This window comes from Prionailurus viverrinus, chromosome D2 (genome assembly GCF_022837055.1).
Source record: "Prionailurus viverrinus isolate Anna chromosome D2, UM_Priviv_1.0, whole genome shotgun sequence".
Classification (NCBI taxonomy): domain Eukaryota; kingdom Metazoa; phylum Chordata; class Mammalia; order Carnivora; family Felidae; genus Prionailurus; species Prionailurus viverrinus.
The window spans coordinates 26,272,962-26,291,103 of record NC_062571.1 but is presented as its reverse complement, the minus strand read 5'-3'; positions in this window follow the sequence as shown (position 1 = coordinate 26,291,103).

Here is an 18,142-nt window from a genome sequence, read left to right as displayed (position 1 = left end):
AACTGAATCATTCTTACCAAAAACGATAAAATCTAAATGAAACCAATTCCTCAAACTATCCTGCTGGACTGTCTTAACAGATTGAAAGGGAGAAGGTTCATGAACAGCCAGATGGTTTCTTTTACTCCCAGTGACAGAATGGCCTACTCTACAAACAAAAATGCTGTAATGCTGAAGATACTGAATACACACTTGATTAGTCAAGAAACAATGATGATAATAACAGTGATGCATAACTAACATGTGTATGATGGTCACTATATGCCAGGCTTGATAATTAGCATCCTTGTGCATTATCTATCTAATTCTTTTTATAATCCTAACAAGTTGACAATATTAGTATAATTCCACTGTATAGATGAGAAAATCTAGGCTCAAAGAAATCAAATAGTCTGGAAAAGGCCACTTAGCTAGCTATGTAGACTTAAACCTTGAGGTGCCTAACTCCCAGACTCAAACTCATTATTTTCTGCTCCTTTATGAAGGTTTTCTATTAGAAAATAATTTTGGGGGCGCCTGGGTGGCTCAGTCAATTAAGCATCCAACTTCAGCTCATTTCATGAGCTCACGGCTCATGAGTTTGAGCCCCGTGTTGGGCTCTGTGTTGACAGCTTAGAGCCTGGAGCCTGCTTCGGATTTGGTGTCTCCCTCTCTGCCCCTCCCCTGCTTGCTCTCTCTCTCTCTCTCTCTCTCTCTCTCAAAAATAAACATTTAAAACAAAAAAGAAAAGAATTTTGGACTGATGATTAGAAATTACTTTTAAAAATTTCCAATACTAGAGAAATAAGCTCATTCAGCTGATAAATGAAGGCCAGACCAAAAGACTTATCTGTGGATATTAGAGGAAGACTGGAAAATTGGTTTGCTGGTCGTCACATCAATGCACATACCTAGGCATCAGCTTGGTTTAGCACCTAAACTCATGCATTTTATTAAAAGTCAACTTTATCTGGCTGTAAAATCAAGCGAGGTTGGCATTGGTTTGGAAAAAGAACCTAAATTTCAGGTTTTTCTCAAAATCGTTGATATTTGTCTGTCAAGAATTATTTCCTCTAAATACCACAAAGCAGCTGTGCACACAGAATTTCCCGGTGGGAGAAAACTTTCTCAAAGACTGACTAACAAAATAGAAAAAAAATTTTTTTGTCAGATAAAGCAAACATTCCATTAGTTTGCTTTTACCTTTACTATGAGTATCAGAGAAGGAGGGGTTAGGTAGGAGACTAGAAAATATTAGAAGATGGGACTGATTTTACTTGATATTCCTTTGCAGAAGCTCTGTTCTCAATTGCCTCCTCTGCTGCCCGTTTCCACCTCAGGGAGCAGGAGACCACAGAGCCCATCCTTGGCATCAAACATAAGTGATGGAAACCTCAAGACCTTTGGAATTTGCTCAGCAGGAAAAATTTCCTCTATATACCTCTGCGAAGTGAAGACAATGTTATGGTTAGGCTACATCCATCACATCCTATAACCATCTTTTGAGAGAAGGTAGCATCTTCTCATCTAGAAATTTAGCATAAACATTTCCGTTTCTATGGGGAGCCTATAAAAAAAAATAAGTCACGTTGGTAAATGACACGTAAAAGTTTTCCAATATTCTAAAGTGTTACACACACTGTACCCTTCCCATCTATCACCTTGATAAGCTTTTTATTACTGGGTACATGAGAAAAGTTGTTTTGTGTGACTGATTAAAACTATATTTTCCCTGGCTAAGGAATTTTATAAGCTGTCTCCAGGTGGGATAATGGATCGCATTCGTTAATCCACTCATTTCAGGCGGAAGCTTCAAATGGCACTTCCTAATTTTAATGTACTTCATAAATTTGCTGTGCTCTCAAAACCTTCTACCTCAAATGTGCTTGTTTCTTTCTCAACCTAGTTTGCTTCTTCAACATGCATCGCATGCCATTCCTTCCTCCGAATAATCTTTCCTCTGCTTGTCAAAGAGCCATCCCCATCAGAGCTCTCCCAAACAGGTTCTTCACTTGACATCTCATATTCCATTATTTTTACCCTCGTTTTCAGTGAAAGTATCTTATTCCAATTTATCTCTCTTCATTCCCTTTATTTGCCTTGAGTTGGCTTTGTAAATGTATTTATTATTTATAAAAATTCAGGGAAGATATGTCTTTAGAAATACATGGCACGAAAGATGTTAAAACACAATCAAATTTCACTTTTTTTTTTTCAGAAAAAATCAAGGACTCAGGTGTTATTCTGCACATAAAAGCTATTGAGTTTTTGGACAGTTTCTTAAGATTTCTCTAATATATAAATATACATAAGGGCAAGACAAGGGAGGCAGAAGTATCCTTGTTGTCTCCCTAAAGGTAGATAATAACCTCGGGGTTAGATTTTTGTTGAATGATCAGGGACAAAAGTGATTTGCTACCCCTCTACAAATTGAGGTGCCCTCCCCCAACTTCAATGTGGTTTTACTTTGGGGCAAAAAAGTAAAATTGCATTTATTTCCTTCTCAAAGATTCTTAAGTTATACGCGAATCTGGAAGCCTAGCCAGAATTTATAAGTATCTAAACAAAGCCAAAATACTGAAGGAATGAAACAAACCAACACATTTTAAGCATTACTCATCATGCCCCATGACAGTATTGGTTTGGAATTAGAGCTGCGCTATTAAAAAGCTCAGCTTGCCTCATATCCCGCCCATTGCCTGGCCCTGTAATTGACTCTCAAGGGCTACCATTGGGGTCACTAATGTGATTTCCTACTCTAGCTGACCATTTAAATCATCTGGAGAACTCTAAAAAAAAATTACTCATGCCTAGACCACCCCCGCCCCCGACCAATTAAAACATATCTGGGGGGAACTAAATGGTCATGAATGTTTTTTAAAATCTCCCCAAGGGATTGAATAGACAGGTGGAATTGAGAACTATTGCACTTGACAAAGACACACCCATGTGATCCCTATCCCATTGACACATAGATAGAAGATGTGGTCAATTGATTCTCTGAGCCTGGAAATTCAAGGATGGACATTCTCAATAAGTAAAACTCCTTGTACTCAGGAGGAAGAATGGAAATGCAATTGGACTGTAGAAGACAAGCTTGAGGGGGAAAGAGACAGGACCTCAAGTCTAAAGAGCCACTTTACATGAAAATTAATCACCTACCTGTGCCTTCTGGGAAAATTCCAAGCAGATATCTTTCAAAAGGACTTTACCTTATTTGAGTTATTTATAAATAACCAGATGTTCTTGAATATTGTCAATTGATAACAACTAAAAACATCTTTAAAAATATGAACGAATTATTGAGTATCTGCTGTGATATTTTATGTTATTTTGTTAAATACTCAAATTGCACATGACAGGTAATAGTTAAGGAAACAAAAAAATTGGAGAAATTGAGTAAATGATCCCAAATCATATGGATGAATATCTAGATCTATGTACCCTGAAAGAATGTCCAGTTGTCACACTTTTCCTACCTTACAGACATTTTTACCTAGTCATAGGAAGTACTAATAGAGGGGTTCTTCTGGACTCAACTCTGAAGAAGAAAAGGGAAAGGAAAAAAAAGGAAATGAAAGGAAAGGAAAGGAGGGGAGGGGAGGGGAGGGGAGGGGAGGGGAGGGGAGGAGGGAGGGGAGTGGAGGGGAGGGGGGAGGAGGGAGGGGAGTGGAGGGGAGGGGAGAGGAGGAGGGGAGGGGAGGGGAGAGCAGGGGAGGGGAGGGGAAGGGAGGGCAGGGGAGGGGAGGGGAGGGGAGGGGAAGGGAGAGGAAGGGAAGGGAAGGGAAGGGAAGGGAAGGGAAGGGAAGGGAGAGGAGAGGAGCAGAGGGGAGGTAGGAGGGAATGAGGGAAGGAGGGGAGAGGAGGGGAGGGGAGGAGGGGAGGGGAGGGGAGGGGAAGGGAAGGGAAGGGAAGGGAAGGGAAGGAAAGGAAAGGAAAGGAAAGGAAAGGAAAAAGGAAAAAGGAAAAAGGAAAAAGGAAAAAGGAAAAAGGAAAAATAAACTAATTGGACATGTGGAAACTACAGGACATCTGAGCCAAACTGACTATATTATCCTGTAATCTGTTACAGAAGAGAAGAAAACTGAGGTATAGCAGGACATAAGCCAGCGACTTTAGGAACACAGATAAAAAATATGAAAAAGCAAAAGAAGAATCAGGAATACTTTACAGGAGGATGCACAAAGACAGTTGAATAACTCATGAAGATAGATTAGAAACAAAATCTGACTATATGCATTAAATAATCTCAATGCCATAGAAAACATTCCCCAAGAATTGAAATTTGGAGAGATCTCTCTGGGCACAAATTAAACTAACAAGAAGGGGTGGGGGTAATGGAAGAAAAACCACAAAACCAGGTAAATAGAGGACAGTCGTGTGACTCCCTAACACTGCCATGGTGGTCCAGAAGACTCATTAACAACCAGTCATTCACTCAGTAAATATTCATTATAGGCTTTCAGGTGGCACCCATTGTCCTAGGCACTAGAGATACAGTGTTTGACACACTGATATAGATTCTGTTCCAAGGGGGGCTTATAGCCTTCTGACACTGACCAACATAACCAAGCCTACACATAACTATATAATTATAAGTTGTGATAAATACTATGAAGAAAAAAATCACAGGAAGCCTTGCACAATGAGGCCATGACTTAGAAAGGGATCTTAGGGGAGAACTTTCCTGAAGCAGAGTTAACGTGTGTGTGTGTGTGTGTGTGTGTGTGTTTGGAAAAGGATCCTGAAGACTGAGAACAACACATAAGAAGGCTCTGAAGGGGGAAATCTACAGTCCACTGAGGAAACTAAAGTGCTAGCCAAGGCAGGAAGATGGAGAGCCAGTGAGGGTAGGCAAAGGCTAGATCACAGAAAGCCTCCCAGGTCACGTGACAGAGTTGGGTCTTTCCCTACTGAGGTGACTTAAACAGAAAAGTTACATGACTGGGTGTGCATTTTTAAAACTCATGCAGGCTTCAATATAGTGAACATAAATGGAAACAAAGCAGAGGGAAGAAAATCAGTTGTAACAGGAGATGATGGCAGCTTGGACTGTGATGGGGCATGGCACTGGACCAGTACAGACAGACCGAGAGACATTCCCAAAACCAAATCACCACCCCCCAGGGTCTTAGTGATGGATTTGATGAGGCAGGCGAGGGAAAGGTTAATCCATGATCTATCTGAGCCAACTTACACCATCTTTTTCTTTTTAGGGAGAGAACAGGTAGAGGATTCTTACTACTTTGAAGTCTCTTTTATTCCCTAACGGTCCCCCTCTTTTTTTTTCTCTGCCGTTTATATGTTGATACACTAGTTCATTCAGCCTACAGAGTGTCTTATAGTCTGCATTTGACTAATTACTTCCTTGTGCTACTGCTTACTTTCTTCCTGTGCCCGCTGGGTTTCCTGTAAAATGGCCGTTCTACAGTCTCCGTTCATTCTGGCTCAAATTATTTTTTCCTTTTGGATTACTTTATGGATTGCACATACATACATGCATTGCTGGTTATATCACATCCTGAGAAATAGCATGTCAGAGCACTGTAGTGATGCTGGGATTAATCTGGGAGTGTAAGTGGGCTCAGCATGGTCCTCCCATTATGAATTTCCTTTCACCTTTTTAATGGTTTTAACACGCAGCACTGGTGGTTGCCTCAATCCCCTAAAAACTCAGATGAAAGAGAATAAAAACACACAGACATTCTAGCAAAGCATGACTTGGACTCTATCGCTCAGGCTGTTCTAGTTTTCCCCCAGTTGCTCTGGGGACACCTTCTCAGCTCCTAAAATTCTTCCGACTCAAAATGCAAACACCACAGACCTTTCTTCTGTCCTTTTCTTTTCTCTCTTACACAGTCTCTTTTCGGTAAATTGTGTCCATGTCTTGCAAACCCCTATCTACTCTATAACAAAGTCTCACAAAACCCTAATTCTAGCCTCAATCTGAGTGGCAATTTTCAGTTGCCAACTAGTACCTCACTCCACCATAAATCCCACTTGTCACCTTTAATTTCCAAATCACTCTCAGAACCCCGTCTTTCTGCCAAGAATATCGTGATTCTCTCAATCACCATTGACTACTCCTCTTCCCCCGCCCCCCCCCCAACTATCTACATCAATAAGTTGACAACTCTGTGCGGTCTTCCTCCCACGTATTATTCTTATTTTTCTCTCTCCGAATTGCTGCCACTCTTCAGGTCCAAGTTATTATCTGTTGCCTAAACTATTATAAACAGCTTCTTAAGGGCTCTCTCAGCTTCCGGGTTCCGCCCTGTGCAAATCACCCTGAACCTAGGGCTAGAAAATGCTCTCCCCGATACAGCTAGAGTCCAATAATTCCCCAGCTCAAATGACTTCACTTGCTGCCCATGAGCTACCAAGGAAATACAAGCTGTTCATGCCACAGTCAGTCTCTCCCGCCTCTACTTTGTTCCACTCAGGCCTGCACTGCTGGATTGCTGATCCGGGAGTCTCTTCCCAGGAGTCATGCCTATAACCAACCTCTCCTTCCTGATGCCCAAACCATCCTCGATGACTGGCAACCTACTCAGTCTTCTTTTTCTTCACTGACTGACATATATATTTTTTATTGACAGTGATTTAAATCACCGAGGTATTGAGGCATCTGGGTGGCTCAGTCAGTTAAGCGTCCGACTTCAGCTCAGGTCATAATCTGGCGGCTGGGGAGTTTGAGCCCCATAATGGCCTCTGTACCGACAGCTCGGAGCCTGGAGCCTGCATCGGATTCTGTGTCTCCCTCTCTCTCTGCACACCGCCCCCCTCAAAATAAATAAACATTAAAAAAATTTAAGTCACCAAGACATTATATTTTTTTGTAATAAGTCCCCCTTCCCTTCTCTAATTCTACCACCCTCAGGGAATAATTTATTAGGCCCTCTACCATAGTTGTTCTTTACCTTGTATAAAAATAGATGCACCCTTCCTGCCTGCCTGCTTGAGCTAGGATGTCAGTCTTCTGCCCTTGGACTGGGATTTACACCACCAGCTCCATTCGTTCTCCGGCTTTCAGACTCAGACTGGAGTCACATCACCGGCTTTCCTGGGTCTCCAGCTTGCAGATGCGGAGGGTGGAATTTCTGAGGCCCCATAATTGCTCATTGTTCTGGACACTTACAGCATTTTTAAATATGAGGAGTATAGAATTATGGCCCTAAAGATGGATAGAAGGGAATACATGAACTTAGTCACCAATATGAACAGAAAGCACATGCTTACACCTAATCTTGATGGTTCTTATCATCCAATATCAATTATTTTCCGATTGTCTTGATGTAGAGAACTGAAACAGGATCATAGATTTCTATCTTGAATTCCATTGGTGACATGAACTTCAGGGGCAAATTCTATGTCCATCCCTTTTAAAATTTTTAATGGCTGCATCGTTGCCTCAGCCATTTTATTTATTTATTTATTTGTTTGTTTATTTATTCATTTATTCATTTATCTATTTATTTTTCATTTTATTTTACATTGAAAATCAAAGTTTCTAGTCAGTTTTTTGTTAGATGATGTGTTTTTGAACAGCTTAAAGTGAAAATTTAGATGTGTGAAAACAAAAGCCTATTTCTCTCCTTCTCCGAAGTCCATCCTTAAGTAACCAGTGTTACTGATTTGGCAAATACCTGCTGGAATTTAACTCAGATTTATATAAATATACAAAAATTTACACAGCTCTACTTTTTTGTATTCATCTATATTTTTTTTTTTTGAGAGAGAGAGGAAGTGAGAGAGAGAGAGAGCACACGAGCAGGGCAGGGGCAAAGGGAGAGAGAGAATCTTAAACAGGCTAGATGCCTAGCACAGAGCCCAACGTGGGGGCTCCATCACATGACCGTGAGATCATGACCTGAGCCAAAATGAATAGTAGGTCGCTTAACCAACTGAGCTACCAACCCGCCTCTCTCCTATTTCTTTCTTTTTTTTTTTTTTGAAACATGGAGCTTTAATCACTTAACGTAAGTTGAACTTCAATAGAGGAGGAGTTCATTTTTTACTGAAATATAACTGACACACAACCTTTTATGAACTTCAGGTGTACAATATAATGACATGACATTTGTACACACTGCGAAATGATCACCACGGTAAGTCTAGTCAACTTCCATCACCACGCACAGCCACAGAATCTTTTTTTCTTGTGATGAGAACTTTAAGATTTACCCTCTTAGTAACTTGCAAATATGCAATACAATGTTATTACTACAGTCACTATGCCATACGTTATATCGTCGTGACTTACTTTTTTTATTAGCCAGCATTATTTTTTATTACAGAATAATGTCACACCATACTATTCCATATTTCTAAAAAGTGCTCAGCCATTATTAATAACTACTGGTTGTTTCAATGAATTTTATAATTATTTTCATGAATAAATCAACATTATTTTATATATGCGCAAGATCTACATTTGATGCACAAAAAATAGATGTACAAGATATACATTTGATGAATAATTTGGTTTATAAAGAGATCATATTATATCTGTATAAGGCATCCACATACGTTATTCTGCATCTAGCTTTTCTCATATAATTTATACAGAATCCTTTCACCTCAGTATATACAGAGGTTATATATGGTGAATATGTTCATTCATATTAATCATAGCCTTGTATTCTATAATGTAAATTGTCCTTTATTTACTCTTCCATTCCCATAGATGAGCATTCAGTTTATTCCCTCTTTAAAACCATTACACACAAGGCTGAAATAAATATCTTTGTAAATAAACCTTTATAACTTATTACTTGTTTTCAAATCCATTGCCAGAAATGGATTCCTAGGTCAAATGGCATGCACAATTTAAATTCTAATAAACAATAGCTAGATTACTTCCCAAAAGTAATAATGTACTCTTATCCCAACAGTATATGAAGGTAAGTATTCATTTCTCCACATCTTTTTTAATAATGTGTTAATTTTTTTATTTCAGTCAATTTATTATCTGACAATTGATATCTGTGAGGTTTAGCATTACATGCTCATTCTTTTTAAAAAATATTTTTAATGTTTATTTATTTTTGAGAAAGAAAGAGTTGGGGAGGGGCAGAGAGAGGGAGACAGGATCCCAAGCAGGCTCTACACTGATCACAGAGAGCCCGATACTGGTCTTGAATTCACCAACTGCGAGATCATGACCTGAGCCAAGTCAGAAGTTTAACAGACTGAGCCACCCAGGATCCCCACATGCCCCATTCTTTAAGACCCCATCTGAAACACCACCTTCTTTATGAATCTTTTCTTTATTTTCTTATCCTAGATACTCCCTTTCCTCTGAAACCTTTGTAGTGAGTGTTTTGTCGTTTGGTGGAACTTTTATATTATACTTTATGCTGAATTGAGTTTTCTTATTTTCTATCTCTACCACATTGTAGCCCAAAAAGATAGGCCACACATCTTACCTATTTTTATAATTTCCATAACATTAGCACAGCATATAGGAGATGCTCTCATTTCTGCTTCATAGGATCCAGTTGATCAGTCAGAGAAATGGGAGTTCAAGCTTAGGAACTAAATGTGCATGACCCATGGAGAGTTCTCTTGGAGAAAATAGCAGGTGGCTTGTTGCAGAATTCTTTCACTGACAACCCTGTTGAACAAAACAGATATACCACATTCACTTGTCAACCCTTACCGCTCCAACATCCAAAGCAAGTGAGGCCAATCAACCAGAGTATGACAGCGTCACAGTGTTTAGAAGCCAGAACCCCAAGCAAAAGCAAACATAGTAAGCACAGCATAGTAAGAAAAGCACTTTTGTTTTTAATTTGCAGGTAGCTTATTTTAAGTGAACCCAGAGAGAATGCTTACCAGTGGGCAAAAGATAAAAAAAAGATTATAGCTCCCCATACAAATGAACAATTTAAAGGCAAAAGAGCTAACATAGATTGTAAATGGTTAGCAGTGTTTTGAGAGTTGCCTTGTACACATTATACCAACACACACACACACCACATACACATCTTTGTGCAGTACATATTATTATTATCCACATGTCATATATGACAAATTAACTTTCCCAAGGTCATAGATTTTGTGTATAAGGGAATTCAGTTGAAGGCCCAAATCCATTTGAGTCTAGATTTCCTGTAATGTCCCATCGATAAAGGTACTAAAACAGAGAACAGAAAGGGGCACCTGGGTGGCTCAGTTGGTTAAGCAAGACTCTTGGTTTTGGCTCAGGGCATGATCTCACGGTTCATGGGTTCAAGCCCCACATTGGGTTCCACTCTGTCATTCCTGAGCCTGCTTGGGATTCTCTCTCTCTCTCTCTCTCTCTCTCTCTCTCTCTCTCTTAAAATAAATAAATAAACTTAAAAAAATAAAAAAATAAAATAAAAACAGAGACCAGATGATTCTTTGTTAGAAGTTCTACAGAAACCATAATTTCATTAAGGGAAAAAATGGATGACATCCAAACTTGTCCATAGAACTTATGCTATCACTGAAGTTAGAATCTCCTCAGAGTCAAAATCTCACAAGAAAAACAAAACAAAAATAAAACCAAACATACACATACACACACACACACACACACACACACACAAACAAGCAGTGTCGGACTTACCATTAAGTCATAAAGACAAAGAAAGGCCCAAAGATGACATAGGTTTACTTTTAAAATATATAAACCATGCAAATATAAAGGAATGAGTAACAAAACGTATCCTCCAAGTAAAAACAGCACAGTCACTTAAAACCATGCTAAAGTCCAGTTTCTAAACATTTTCTTGGCTGGCTACACTCAGTCTTCTGAACTTGAGCCATCTGTCATGTAATACAAGTGTTAAATGCCACATTAGCACTTCCTTGCTGGTTGCTCAGAGTTTCAACCAGTTCCTTTTACTTCCTCTGGTCTAATTCTCCTGTTTCCCGAAGTTATCAATGCCTTCTGTTCTCTTAAACATTGATCTTTTGGTTTTCTACCATCTCTCCCCTCTCTATCTGGCATGATAGAGAAGGCATCCGAATTCAATCCCCTCTGAACAGCGAAAACGCTTCTCTGCGTAGATAACTCCCATGAATGCTAGAGCCCAAGCATGATACAGAGATGATAGAGATTGAAGTGTGTAAGATAAGAAGCTGTGACTCAGAAAGATTCAAATTCAAATTCTCAAGCTTACTGCTGTAGGATCCTGAGTAATATAGTTAACCTACATGGTCCTCGGTTTTCTCATTCTTGTCCAGATCATAATGGTACTCGCTTCACAGGCTTTTTCTGTGAGGATTAAATTAGATGTTGCATACACAACCTACAATAAGTTCCTGATCAGCGGAAGGTAATATTATAACAACTACTAGCAGAGTCAGCCCTTTTCGACAAAATTAAAAGTGAATGAAACCCAAAATAAACTTCTAAATACCATGGATATGAGTTTAAAAAACTGTATTAAAAATTCCTTCATTATCTTCTTGTCTAATTAAAATAGGATTCAGCCCAATTACGACAAGGGATGAGGAAATTGCTGATGGGCTCAGTCAGGTTCTGAATACACTGGCAGAAGGCAACTCTCTTACAGAGAGTCTGGGATACTTGAAAAACAAGACGTTTTGTGGGGATGTTCAGAAGGTTAATGCCCTTCTGCCAAGAAAGGAGAATGAGAACAGAAACTTAAGAGAGGAAATCATATGGTGACTTGTACCATAGGTAGTGGACAGAATTGTGTTTACGGCATATTGATAATAAAATATGGAAGAAATCTCCAAGAGAGAAGCATCATAGATAAACTCATCCTCCATTCTTTTCCCTACACAGACTTGAAATGCAGTGTCCGTATTCCCCATCTCATCTTCATAATGGAACCACATCGATGCGCTTGAATTCTTAAGTGGCTCTCGTTGAAAGAGGTGATCAGCCATCAACCATAAGCTGTATCAGATTAGAACATGTGTGGCAGCCACTGGCCTACAGCAAGATGGGCCAGTGAGCTGCCTAATAAGCAACAATAAACATTGGGCCTCAAAGGGCAGTGGGCCAGAAAGCCATCTCTTAATGGATTTGAGGTGCGTATTATTGAGGCAGCAAAAAATTAGGAAGCTCTTCACCAGTTCTCAGGAGGGGGGAGAGGTGGTCTAAGTTAGGAGATTAAGCAGCCCAGTGGGGGAGAAGAATTAACACAACTGGATGGAGCTGGAGGATGCAAAATAAAGTATGGAGAGATGAGTTATTAATTTTTTAGAGCACAAACCTGCTTCCATTGGAAGTGGTTTCTACAGGACCAAAATTATGTTGTTAGATCCATTTAATATAGCTCATTTAAATACACCTTATATTACTGTATGGATGGACCACAATGCACGAGAACAAGCTAAATCTTTCTATATCTGGTTCTGCCATTGCAATGCCATAGAATTATTTTTCTCTCTTTTAATGAAACTCCAGTTTATTGTCATCTGGTTTCTTCTGAGCCCAGGGCTCCTGATCCAAGCTAACCCACTAATTGGTTTTAGGGCAATAATTTTAGACGGGTCTCCAAGTAAACAATGGACAGCACTCATTCGGTCTTTATCCTGTTAATTTATGCTATTGATATTTTCATCTCTTTGATTTCCCTTAAAGTAACTAAATTAGTCCACTTCCTTTATGCCACATGTAAAAGAACATTTTAGCTTTCTGTGTTCTGACAAAACTCTTCTTCATCATCAATGAAAAATACAAATTATCAAAAACAAGTGTTAACTCCAAGCATGTTATTATTTTTTTAGTTCAGTTAGGCAACATTATAACATAGGAGGAAGGGATGGAGAAGGGAAGGAACACCCCAGTGAGCACTATGCCAAATGCCTTATTTTTTTTTCGCATTTACTCATTTTTGAGAGACAGAGAGAGACAGAGCATGAGTGGGGAAGGGACAGAGAGAGAATGGAGACACAGAATCTGAAGCAAGCTTCCAGGCTCCGAGCTGTCAACACAGAGCCCGGCGCGGGCTGGAACTCAAGAACTGCGAGATCATGACCTGAGCCGAAGTCGGAAGTTCAACCGACTGAGCCACCCAGGAGCCCCAACACTATGCCAAATGATGTAAAGCAAAATCTTTAAGGTCCTCACAGGGATCCTAACAGGTAGTTATTATGAGAAAATGACCATTCAGGAAAGTTAATTATTCAAAGTCACACAGCAAAAATATGTCTGTTCTGGATGGTAAAGTATAAATAGGAAAAGGCATTAAGTTGCTGTCTACTCAAGAAATATACATAACAATGGATGTTCCTTAACTTTGACTTTAGTTTAGAAAAAGTTCAATACAGAGAGGCGTGGGCGGCTCAGTTGGTTAAGTGTTTAACTCTTGATTTCAGCTCAGGTCATGATCTGCACTGTTTGTGCAGAGCCTGCTTGGAATTCTCTCTATCCCCCTCTCTCTCTCTGTGCCTCTCTCTCTCTCTCTCTCTCTCTGTCAGAATAAATTAACGAAAATAAAAATTAAAAAATTAAAAAGTTCAATGCAGGGAACACTAAACAAGTCAGAGCTAAGGAGAAAACAAAAAAAATCTGGAAACCACAAGAGGGACATCTCAAGTAAATGGATAAGAAGAACAAAGAGGTACAAAGAAATAGAAGGAGAGAAAGAGCTGAAAGCTGAAATCCAAGTTCCAAAAAAAAAAAAAAAAGCCACAGACAATCTGGGGTCATATCTTACAAGTAGAAGAAGACAACCTAATGGTCAATGGTCTAAAATTGGCACAGCCAATGGGAATCTACAGATAATGACAACTACATGTAATGTGGTATTCCAGATGGGATCCAGAACAGAAAAAGGACATTAGGAAAAAACTGAGGAGCTCTGAATTAAGTATGCACTTTAGTTAGTAATAATGCATCAATATTGTTCACTAACTGTGAAAAATATACCATGTTAATGTAAGATGTTAATACCAGGGAGAACTGGAAGCAGAGTATATAGGAACGCTGTACTATGCTCACAACTTTTCTTTAAACCTAAAAGTATTCAAAAATAAAGTGTTTATTTTTTAAAAAGTCAACAGTCTAGAAAAGGTTTATTTGTGGTCACGTTGTCCCAAGGAAAATCCTAAAAGCATAGACCCAAGACTTCCAACTCCACCTGCAATAAGAAAATGAAATGAAGACCCTTATTGACAAAATACTGGCACAAGTTTTGATCCACTGATGTATATTCTTTTATTCCACATATAAATAATCTACCAGTTAAGAAATTAAGAGAACCGTGCCTTTAAAAAAATACACACACATTTTCTTAAAGTTACCAAAAATTAAAAACTGAACCTTGCTTAATTTTATGAAGGCAGGAAATCAAACAGCCTTCTGTTTATTTAAACAAATTACCTGGAAAACGCAATCTTAATGAGGTAATACTAATTAAGTGTCTCCTTAAGCATACTAAACTTCTGTACCTAGAGAAAGCCAAGAACATCAGACGAAAAGTAATTAACTAGCATTTCACACTCCATAGATGGATGATCTTGCATCCAAAGGAAAAAAAAGATAAAATAAAAGGAGCTCAGCGCCACGACTATTAATTCTGTCAAAAGAACTGCAATACTATCAAGCAGAAAAGAGTCTGGTAGCAACAGAATCTTTGCACATATAGCCCAGAATCGGCCACTAAACAATACATAAACTGCTTCTCTAAAATAAAGGCATAAAGGGAGGCTTATTAGACGTTATTCTTACTATCTACTGCCACCTGGTCTTTCCACACCTGGAAATGTACTTCTTTCTGTCTTTTTGCAAGAATCTTACATCTCTCATCAGGCAACAGAGCCTGAAAAATTTGAAAGGGACCTAAGGCCTACTGTGGCCATTTGAGTTCACGTGAAATCAGGACACTTTCAAAGGGATTCTATTGAATGTCAGGTTTGAGTCAAGGTTTTAATTTCACAGTAGATTTAACCGAGGAGATTTAATTTTACCAAATTAAAAACGCATGCCTTACAACAACCCCCAAGCCCTCCAGGAGTGAAGTCAAGACAGAAAGTTTGATCAGAACCCCAACTAGGAAGAAAAAGGCAATGATGCCCGATGCCCTACTTTAAAACCTCGGAGGCTCAGAATGGAGGAAAATGGAGAATTAACATTCCGTAAAAAAAGATGCCTTTCTTCCATTCTTGCTGACTCGAGTCATTTTTTTTTCAATCAAAGGGCACCCATCTGCCCTCAGCACACTCCTCCCCAGTCTGCATTTATACATGAGTAACACGAATTGTGTCCAATACCTGGAAGGAGGAGATCGATGGCTAATATTGGTAATCAATCATATGCTAGTGTCTTCCATACCTGGGAGCATGAGTAAGATAGTGAGGGAATACAAAACACCTGTGAAAATATAATCATGTAAAGGGAAGAAGGTGGAGGGAGCAAGGGAGTAGGTACCAGCTCAAGAGAAAAATGCTCAGTAGAGAGTCGGTGAGTCGTGACTAACAGGAACACATCACTGGCATACGGCAGACAGTGTGATGGACCGCTGTGTACATTACCTCATCCTTACAGCGCTCCTGCAACCTAGACAGCTTTCGGATCATACAGTGGAAGAACTGAGGGTCGCTGGGGTTTAATTGGCTTTTCCTACAAACATTTTAAAATTCCAGGCATAAGACAAAATCCAAGGCCTATTTAGTTAACATTCTGGGCCTTTGCTTTTTCCACTATATCATCCCGCCTGTCCACAGAAGAAAGTCAGCATCCGGGCAACATAGTCTGCAACCTACCGTGAGTTCCAAACACCTCACATTTGTGTGTAAACGTTAAGTACCCATCCGGGTTGGGGATCCTTAAGACAAGGGCCAACAAAATTCGTGTGCGCCTAGGGAAAATACTTTATATTTATATAAACCTAATGAAGCAAAAAAATATACTCCCATAAAAAATTGAGTTTGCAGGACCTGAAATGAGGTGTTCTATCAGTAAAATAAAAATTAAAATAAAATAAAATAAAATAAAATAAAATAGGTACACTGTTACATGGTAAAAAGTTGACCTACCATTCATTCTCTAGATCTAGACACTTGAGATTATATATTTTATGGCAGGCAAAGTATACATCAATTAAAACAACAAATAGGGGTGCCTAGGTAGCGCAGTTTGTTAAGCAGCCGACTCTTGATTTCAGCTCAGGTCATGATTTCACAGTTCGTGAGATCCGGTCCTGTGTCCAGCTCCCCACTGATGGCGTGGAGGCTGTTTGGAATTCTCTCTCTCCCTCTCTTTCTGCCCCTCCCTCTGTCTCTCAAAATAAATAAATAAACATTAAAAATAAATAAATACTAAAGAAAAAAATTGCCGCCGACTTCCACTTCTGACTGTACTGGCTGTAGCAGACCTACACTGTTTAAGAGCCACGTGAACATTGAGTTAAAATATTTTTTAATTGTTTAAATCAATTGGATTGCTGCTAAGAAAATGGAAACCGGGGGTCACAATCCAAGAGAGAAGGGGATTCAGTGAGAGGAGTCAAATATTTTGTGTCTAGCTTCTCTCCTTGTGTTTTCTTGGTGGCAGGGAGAAGCTGACAAACCGGCTGCTGTGAAATCCTCAGAGAATTCCAAAGCCTTTCAGAGGCTGAGGAGATAAAAGCTGCAAACAGAGCTGCTGATTGAAGCAGGACTGGAGAGGCCAAGATTTCCTAAAGAATGAAGATGCAAAGTAGGAAGAACAACAAATAGTGGCTTTTCCCTCAATATATTTGCTCAATACTTAAGCTGCAGAGGCCAGGAAGTAGAAAGCTAACAAGACACAGCTCAAAAACAGAGTTTTTGTAGCCTTATGTTGCATAAAAATAGAAATTGGACATCCATTCCCACCAACAGTGCTCCATGAAGTAACACTATATAGGAATGAGAACCTGGTACATACGATATTATGGATGAATCTCAAAAAAGTAATGTTGAGGGGCACCTGGATGGCTCAGTTAGTTGAGCATGCAACTGATTTTGGCTCAGGTCAGGATCCCAGGGTCATAGGCTCAAGCCTCACATTGGGCTCCTTGCTGACCATGGAGTCTGCTTGAGATTCTCTCTCTCTCTCTCTCTCTCTCTCTCTCTCTCTCTCTTCCCCCCCCCCACTGCCCCTCTTCCTGCTCAAACTTTCTCTCTAAAATAAAAAATAATAAGAATAATTTAAAAACCAATTTAAAAAAATACATAATGTTGAGACGCAAGCTAGTTACCAAAAAAGTACATATTCTATATTTCCATTTATATACACTTCAAGATAGTATATTTTATCTATTATGATAAAAATCAAAATTGTTGTTATTTTGCGTAGGGTAGCAGCTAGCAGAAGCTAAAGAAAAGGGGTTTTCCAGATGTTAATACATTTTAGTTCTTAATATGGGTGCGTTCACTTGAAAAAATACAATGAATCATATACCTATGATTTATGCACTTATTTCTACTAATTTTTTAACAAAATATAACCACTTACACATAAGAAATATGATTTATCTGCTACTCTTTGCCTGTTAACAAAAACTTAAAAATGACATAATGAACGCACATGTGATATACATACTGTTTTTTTTTTATTTAGAAATACAATGTCTTTAAAATATTTTAGGCATTTAAAACTGCACAGATCTGCATATTCTTAAGACACTCACATTTTGAGCTACAAAATACAGTATGGGTGATAACGCTAAATTTTAGCAATAAACATTTTATGACGTCCTGCAAAGAACACCATGAAATTAAACTATTCCTATATCGGAACTCTATGCAATTTTCAGTGTGCTTCCACATGTAGATATCATTTAATGAGATAGCTCACTTAAAGAGCTCATTAATATGCTCATGAAGAAGAAAGAAAAAAATATTTTTTGCTCTGTTCAATAAGTGAAAAAACAATAAATAGCCTCAGAGGACTTCATTTGTTCACGTTTATGTGGCCAGTACATGGCTGAAGTGAGTATCTATTGTTTTGGCCTGCTCAAGACTGCTTCTCCTGTACTGTAATATCAGTATCCCCTTTCTCTCTTTGACATTTTGGTACTATAAATCAAGGTTCTTCACCCCTACCCCTTGCTGTGTCTAGTCACTCGAAATGAAAAGATGTGTATCAATTTCTATCTCCTTGAAATCAGAATCTTGAATTGAGTAACTCATGAATTGAACACAGTTGGGTCTAAGTCATACTGCTGGCGGTTCCTTAAAAAAAAAGACTGTC